This window comes from Myotis davidii, unplaced genomic scaffold (genome assembly GCF_000327345.1).
Source record: "Myotis davidii unplaced genomic scaffold, ASM32734v1 scaffold515, whole genome shotgun sequence".
NCBI classification, from domain to species: domain Eukaryota; kingdom Metazoa; phylum Chordata; class Mammalia; order Chiroptera; family Vespertilionidae; genus Myotis; species Myotis davidii.
This window is the reverse complement of record NW_006286242.1, coordinates 271,795-280,369: the sequence shown is the minus strand read 5'-3', so window position 1 is coordinate 280,369 and position 8,575 is coordinate 271,795. Positions and strand designations below refer to the sequence as shown.

Below are 8,575 nucleotides of genomic sequence, written 5' to 3'. Positions count from 1 at the left end.
GTTCATTGAAGCACAATTTATAATAGCTAGGATCTGGAAACAGCCCAAGTGCCCATCAGTAGATGAGTGGATAAAAAAGCTGTGGTACATTTATACTATGGAATACTATGCAGCAGTAAAAAAGAGGAATCTCTTACCCTTTGAGGCAGCATGGAGGGACCTGAAGAGTATCATTTGAAGTGAAATAAGTCAGTCAGAGAAAGACAAGTATCATATGATCTCACTCATATGTGGAATCTAAGTAACAAAATAAACTAATGAATGACGTGGATCCAGAGACATGGAAGCATGGAACAGAATCTCAGAGAAAAGGCAGAGGAAGGTGGGTGGATGGGTGGGAGGTAATCAACCAAAGACCTTGTATGCATGTATGTATAAAGCATGGACACAGACAATAGAGTGGGAAAGTGGGGCTGGTGGGGAGGGGGTTGGCTGGAGAGAATCAATGGAGGAAAAAGGGGAACATATGTAGTACTTTCAACAATAAAGAATTTAAAAAAAAGCCTGGAAGGATTTGGATAAACACAAAATATCTTTTCCTCTTTAAAAGATAAATTGACTATTTAAGGCAAATTTAACAACAATGAAGTGTGGGTTTTACAACTTAAATAAATGCAACAAGTATGACAATAGCACAAAGGACAGGAGCAGAGGAAAATGGAGGTATATTACCATGAGCCCTTATAACACTTGATATTATACATCAAGTGGTATATTATTATTTGAAGGCAGACTGTGGTAAGTTAAAGATGCTTACTGTAACCCTAATGAAGCTAGGAAAAAAATAAATAGACAGTTAATATGCTAATATAGGAGGTAAAATAAATATTACAAAATACTTAAATCCAAAAAAATGGCAGAAAAAAATGATAATAAATAAAAATAGAATAGTTTGGGGAAGGACAAACTTTTCTTCTACTCTGGAGGCCTTCGAATTAAACTGAAACTAACAGATTAAGGGGGTGGGAGTTTCAAAATATTGGACTGCACAAAAAAACTGGCTCTCTAAACAGCTAAATAGCCCTAGCTGGTTTGGCTCAACAGATAGAGTGCACTGGCCTGTGGACTAAAGGGTCCCGGGTTCAATACCAATCAAGGGCACATGCCTGGGTTGTGGGCTCAATATCCAGTAGAGGGCATGCAGGAGGCAGCCGAATGATTCTCTCTCACCATTGATGTTTCTATCTCTCTCTCCCTCTCCCTTCCTCTCTGAAATCAATAAAAATATATTAAAAAAATAAACAAACAGCTAAAGATAGAACTTATATACCTAATTTAGTATTAGAGAAGGTGAAAAGCATCTATGAAAAGAACAAATGGGTTTCTAGGGGAATAAACAGGAGATAAGAAAGTTTTTCATACTAAAATAATAAAATAAAAAATAAAATAAGAGGAACCAAACCAATGACATAAAATAAGGACAAAGTGACGTGGCATTTAGAAGGAAGGAGGAGGAAATACTTCCTGCTGGAATAAGGGCAGTTTCGTGAGGAATGAGAGCATAAAAATTTGATTAAAACTCAAGTATGCCTTTATAGGCTCAAGTGCTCAAGTGTATATTACCTCCATAGATGGTCACGGACATTTAGATATTTTCACAAATGGTTCGCACATGGTGCTTTTCTCATGTTTAATGTTGATGCCCTTGCTGTCCCCAAGGAACAGTCAATGAGAGGCTTGGCCTAGGGAGACACTAGGGGAACCTGGGTGGCAGAGTGGGTGGGGTTCAAAGACCAAGCTAAGATCCTAACAGCCAGGTATATCATCAACTCATGGTAACCTCCCTCCCAACCTAGCAAACCACACACAAGCTTCAGACAGTTGCCCTGAAGCACCCCCTGAGCACATCACCTCGGAAGTGTTTCCACAAAAATTTCTCTCTCAGGACAGCCCTCCAAGGTCATGAGGTCTAAGAGGGAGCCCTTCAGGAAATATGCTTCAGAATGAGAGTATCAAGACAGTCACCCCAAAACCATGATAGACGCACCAGAAATTACAAGTGCAATAATCTAGTTTAATTCGCGGAACCCTTTGCTTCCTTTGGACCATCAATTGAGAAACTGTAGAATTCCTTTGGGATGAAACAGACCTAGAAAACCTTCTTCCCAATTCAGCCAAGCTCCCCCTTCAGCAATATCCTGGTCAGACAGGTGTCCAATTTCTATGCAAACATCTCTCTCCAGGGAGAGCTATCTCCAGGCAAAGTAACCTGAACATTAGACAGTCAGAGATTTCAAAAATTCTCCTAATATTTCTTTATAACCTCAACTCACTGACCCTAGGACCAACATGATTAAAAAGTATATCAGTATGCCCTGGCTGGTATGGTTCAGTTGGATGGAGCACTGTCCAAAAGATTGCAATTCGATTCCTGGTCAAGGGCACATACCCAGATTGAGGGTTCAACCCCTGGTCAGGGCACGTGTGGGAGGCAACCGATTGATGTTTCTCTCTCACATCAGTGTTTCTGTCTCTCTTTGAAATCAGTTTTTTTTTTTTAAAAAGTATATTAGTATGAATTTAAATATGGTTTCTTTTTAACTAAATCCAGCCATTAAGCAGAACATTAAAGAAGAGGGGAGAATAAATTGCTACTTTGAGCACTGGTGAGCACGAATTGTGATTGTCCCTAAGAAAAAAATATTGTGAATAGATTTTAGAAAGATGATCTTTTGGAAAACAGTTTCTGAGACGTAAGCTCCTGGCTGAGAGTTCTGGGAAATAGGAAAACTGAGGACATCCATAAAAAAATAAAATAAAATAATTCTGACATGGAGAGGATAACCAGCTTAGGATTAGCTGGCTGGGAGAGAGGAGCTGCTCCAGGAGCCCAGCCAAAGAAATAACTGCTGTTGTAACGTGAGACCATCAGTTGTCACAAGGCTTAAATGAGCTGGGACTGGGGAAAATAGGAAAGCAGCTGATTATTAGGTTTTACCAAATTTGTGTGTCATTAAAATGAGTCCCTACACTGTAGCTGTCTTTCTATAACTTATGCCTGGACTCTCACATTTTCTCTCTAAATGTGGGATGTCACACAGAACAGGCATGGGGGATGTGCCTGGGGATGTGGTCTAAGAAAAGGAGTAAACTGCCTAGCTGGGTTACACTGTAATCCTCAGGTATACCTACCTGCAAACGCTTATTTAAGAAAGACATGGTAGGTTTTGTTTTTAAAAATCATAACTAAACCAGAATGATACTAGTTATTTTTTGGTGAGAAAAAGATATTCGAAGTCTTGTTTTTTTGTTTGTAGAAAGCCTCTACCATAGTATTGCAAACAAATTCTGAAATCATCAACAATTACCTTTTATTCTAGTACTCGAACTTCAAAAAAAAGTCACCATCACTTCATGGACTTCTCTAGTTTTAGAAAACAACCAGTCTTCAATGTAGCTAGAATCTGGAAGAAAAAAAAATAAGGAATTGTAGGATGTAACTTCCAAAGCTGAGAAACGTTCACATACATGACAGAGAACAAATTAGTTGTGCTTAAGTCAACCTCTGAAAATATGAACTTCTCCTAGTTTATCAGCATGCTTCAGTCCCATGTGACCTACCACAGTGAAATTTAAAATGGACATGTAATTTTTATAATTCTCTAGTTTTTTTCTAGTTGGCAATTTGAATCATGACTAAACTTGCCTTTACTGAATCTACCTTAACCTGACTTAACTTGAAACATTTGCATTAGCTACTTTAAACAACTAGGTTACCCTAATTTCATCAAAGCTTAGTTCCTTTTCTTGCCCAATAACCACCACGGTATTTTGACAGGTTATGTGAAACAAGCATTGCAAACAGTTCACCCACATGTGCGGAGGAAGTGACCACATGCACAGACCAAAGTTGATATTATAAGTAGGAAGGGAAAAGTGTGCAGTATGCTTCTTTTATCTTTTTCTTTTTACATTTTATTTTTTAAATTACAGTGTACGTTTAATATTATTTTGTATTAGTTTCGAGTTTCTGGCTGTGCAATTACCCTAGACCCGTGGTTGGCCAACTGCGGCTCGCAAGCCACATGCAGCCCTTTGGCCCCTTCAGTGTGGCGCTTCCACAAAATACCACGTGCGGGCGCACACGTATGGTATGATTGAAACTTCCTGGCCACACTCAAGAGGCCAAAGAGCCGCATGTGGCTTGAGAGCCACAGTTTGCCGACCACTGATAGAGCCAAGTTTCCTTTATCTTGATAAGAGGTAGCAGATCCAGTTATAATGGATGAACAAATTATTATTCCCCAAGGGTGCACTGAAAATGTCCAAGGTCTGGGGTTAAAATGCAAATGCTGTAATTTTTAACAATGTACGATTAACTCATTTAGTCTGTGGCTACTTTGCTGCTGTGAATACATCTGCTCCTTGAGTTGGCCTCTTCTCTGGCTTTGTTCTCTGGACCAGACAGTATCAGGAGTCACGAGTCACCAACTTTCCCAGGTGATTGGATAATAGGTATGATGTTCAGGGGCAGCCAGGTACCTGAGGATGACATCCAGAATCTGGTTTTCTGAGTTGATCTCTGCTTCCTTTGTTATTAAATGCCAGACTCCCCAGGATTTTCCCTCCTCAGCAGCAGCAAAACACAATTCGTTTTCCTTGTTCCTTCCTCTGCTTCACTCAGCCAGACACTTTGCCTGAGTTTGTTTCTTCCTATTTACAGCAGCAGCAAAAGGCATTTAAGTACTGAAATGCACCCAGGACTATACTACATGTGAGATCCATTTTTGACAAAATTGTCTACTATAGAGATATCTATAGTAACATGGCTCTCCAAACTCCCCCAAAACTCCAATGTACAGAGATATTCAGTTGCCAGAATGTATTGGGCAAAATATATTTAAATATATTAAAACATATGTACTCAATAAACTATCAAGCAGCCATTAAAACAGATAAATGTGAAAAAGAAAAAAATAGGAAAAAACTTATAAGAGATAACACTATTGAAAAGAGCAGAATTTAAATTTGTTAGAAAGTGCTGATTACAACTTTACCAAAAATATGATTACATATGGAAGTAGCTACTGAAATTATAATATATACATACTATATACTAGTGCCCTGGTGCCCGAATTCATGCACATAGAAAGGAAATTAATTAGAAGGTGGCCGGCGGGGCAGGGCTGGGTGAGATGGGCTGGACACGCCCTGGAGCCAACCTCCCTCGGTTCCTCCCCAGTGCCACAGCTCAAAGGGTATTGTAGAGTGAGCGGGGGTCCCTCTGGTAGTTGGGGTCCCTCGGCCTGGCCTGTGGGGATCAGGCCGAAACCAGCTCTCCGACATCCCCTGAGGGGTTCTAGATTGAGAGAGGGTGGTTCTCGGGTGACGCACCCCAGAATCGGGTTCCCTCCTCTCTGGTTCTGGGGTGCATCACCTGGGAACCCTCACTACCAAGTCACAGAAGCTCCGCAGCTCCAATGTTGAGCATCTGCCCCCTGGTGGTCATTGTGTATTATAGCTGTCGGCTGGATGATCCCATTGGATGGTTGCTTTGCCGTTTATATATATAGATATAACTAAAAGAAGGAGTGGGTTGATGACTATTAAATTCTAGGATTCTATGAAAATAATGATAAAGCTCTTAAAATATCCAATCACAGAATGTTGTGATTAGAAGGGACTTTAGCTCAACCTTTGCTTTACAGACTAGTGAAATTATACCAAAAGAAATGAAATGACTTGTCCTGATCATACAATGCCTCACTAACAGAACTGAGACAAGCATGGGGATTTCCACAGTCATTATCTGTTCTCTTTTCTACAGAGCATACTGCAATGAATTCATGCAAATAAAACAGGGTGTCCTCATTATTTGAGGAGTCATTATTCAAATCCCTGCATGGATAGGAGCTTTTCCAAGGAAGCATTCCTTTAAAACACTAAAATACTTCCTAATAAACAACCATTTCATGACTTGAACTCCCACTCTAAATTCTGTCCTTGTTCACCATCAGCATCTATACTTCCAACGACGTCCATTGCAAGGTAAAGTTGCAAATATTCCCCACAAATACAGAATCATATGAGGTTAATCAAAATGACATTAGGTAACGTGCCCAAAAACAGATTGAAGCAATGACAAATGGGGAGTGAGCAGTTTGATGGGAAATAATCATTTAAGAGAAAAATTTTAAGTTGGTGCCAAGATAGGAATTTCACTACAGAAGGAGTTTAATATTCAAGAATCTGAAAGGCCCAAAGAAAAATGAGTAAAACCTCAACTATTTTGTAAAACTGACCATCGTGAAGATGTGATGTAAATGTCAAATGTGATTCACATAATACAATGTCAACAAAAATATTGCTGTGAGAGATGTGTGAGATTTTACTGCCTATGTTTTCCTCTAGATTTTTTGTGACTTACATTTAAGTATTTTATCTATTTTGAGTTTATTCTTGCATGTGGTGTGGTAGTCTAGTTTCATTTTATTGCATGTGCCTGTCCAATTTTCCCAATACCATTTATTGAAGACACTGTCTTTATTCTGTTGTATGCTCTTGCCTCCTTTGTCAAATATTAATTGACCATAGAGGAATGGGTTGATTTCTGGACTCTCTGTTGTGTTCCACTAGTCTATATTCCTGTTCTTATACCAATACCAAGCTGTTTTGATTACAATGACCTTGTAATATAGTTTTATATCCAGTATTGTGATACCTCAAACTTTGTTCTCCTTTCTCAAGATTGCTATGGCTATTTGGGGTCTTTTTGGGTTTCATATAAATTTTTGAAATGTTTCTTATAGTTCTGTGAAAGATGCCATTGGTATTTTAATAGGAATTGTGTTGAATTTGTAGATTGCTATAGGCCAGTGGTCGGCAAACTCATTAGTCAACAGAGCCAAATATCAATAGTACAACGATTGAAATTTCTTTTGAGAGCCAAATTTTTTAAACTTAAACTATATAGGTAGGTACATTGTTATTAACTTAATTAGGGTACTCCTAAGGCTTAGGAAGAGCCACACTCAAGGGGCCAAAGAGCCGCATGTGGCTCGCGAGTTGCAGTTTGCCGACCACTGCTTTAGGCAGTATGAACATTTTAAAGATATTAATTCTTCAATCCATGAACATGGTATATGCTTCCATTTATTATCTTCCTTAATTTCTTTCCTCAATGTCATATAGTTCTCTGAGTACAGGTCTTTTATCTCCTTAAATTTATCCCTGGCTACCTAATATTTTTGTTGTTGTTGCAATAATAAATGGGGTTGTTTTGTTAATTTCTCTTCCAGATAGTTCATTACTGGTGTGCAAAAATGCCATCGATTTCTGGGTGTTGATTTTGTATCCTGCAACTTTACTGAATTCATTTATCAGATCTAGTAGTTTTTTGGTGGAGTCTTTAGGGTTTTCTATCTATAATAATAAAAGAGTAATATGCTAATTAGACTGGACATCTTCTGGACATCCTTCCTGACGAAGCCAGTGCTAAAGGGAAGCCAGCCAGTCCTGGGTACCTGCAGATGACCCGAGAGAAGCCAGCCCGGGTCCCGGGTGCCTGTGGGAGGACAGAGGAGGGAAGCAGCCCAGGTCCCGGGTGCCAGAGGGAAGCTGGTGCCAGCAGCTAGAGGAAGGAAGGCTAACTCTTGCACAAATTTTTGTGCATTGGGCCTCTAGTATACAATATCAAGGGAAACTCAGGAAAAGATAGATAAATGGGACTACATCAAGTTAAAAAGCTTCTGCATAGCAAAAGAAACCATCAACAAAATGAAAAAAACCCACTGTTTGGAGAACATATTCATCAGTGATACATCACATAGGGGGTTAATTTCCAAAATATATAAAGATTTCTATAACTCAACACCAGGAAGACAATCCAATTAAAAAATGGGCAAAGGATCTGAATACACACTTATCCACAGAGGACATACAGATGGCCTATATGAAAAAATGCTTAAGGTCACTAATTATCAGAGAAATGCAAATAAAAACTACAATGAGGTATCACCACACACCTGTCAGAATGGCTACTATCAATACATCACAAATAACTAGTGCTGGCAAGGATGTGGAGAAAAGACAATCCTTATGTACTGTTGATGGGAATGCAGACTGATGCAGCCACTATGGAAAACAGTATGGATTTTCCTCAAAAAATTAAAACTGGAACTACCATTTGACCCTGCTATCCCACTTCTGGGAACATATCCTAAGAATCTTGAAACACCAATCAGAAAGAATATATGGGCCCCTATGTCTATAGTAGCATTTTTTATAACTAGAGGCACACAAACATTTGTGCACTCAGGGGGGTCCCTCAGCCCGGCCTATTCCCTCTTACAGTCTGGAACCTCTCAGAGGATGTCCACCTGCTGGCTTAGGCCCGCTCCCTGAGGGATCGGGCCCAAGCTGGCAGTCAGACATCCCTCTGGCAGCCCAGCAGCCCTCAGGGGATGTCCACTTGCCAGCAGGGAGCAGGCCTAAATTGCAGTCAGAAATCCTTAGCGCTGCTGAGGAGGCAAGAGAGGCTCCCACCACCACCGCTGTACTGGCAGCCATCAGCCTGGCTTGTGGCTGAGCAGAGCTCCCCCTGTGGGAGCGCACCGACCACTAGGGGGCAGCTCCT

At 40.0% G+C, this 8,575-nt stretch overlaps 1 long non-coding RNA gene across 1 annotated transcript in view; it reads right to left on the bottom strand.

The window, feature by feature from the left end:
• Nucleotides 1-8,575, bottom strand: part of LOC107182102 — a 96,841-nt gene that overhangs the window by 52,954 nt on the left and 35,312 nt on the right. Inside the window, exon 2 of the long non-coding RNA XR_001512818.1 lies at nucleotides 3,309-3,404. This is a non-coding gene — a long non-coding RNA (uncharacterized LOC107182102). The remainder of the gene's footprint in view (nucleotides 1-3,308; nucleotides 3,405-8,575) is intronic.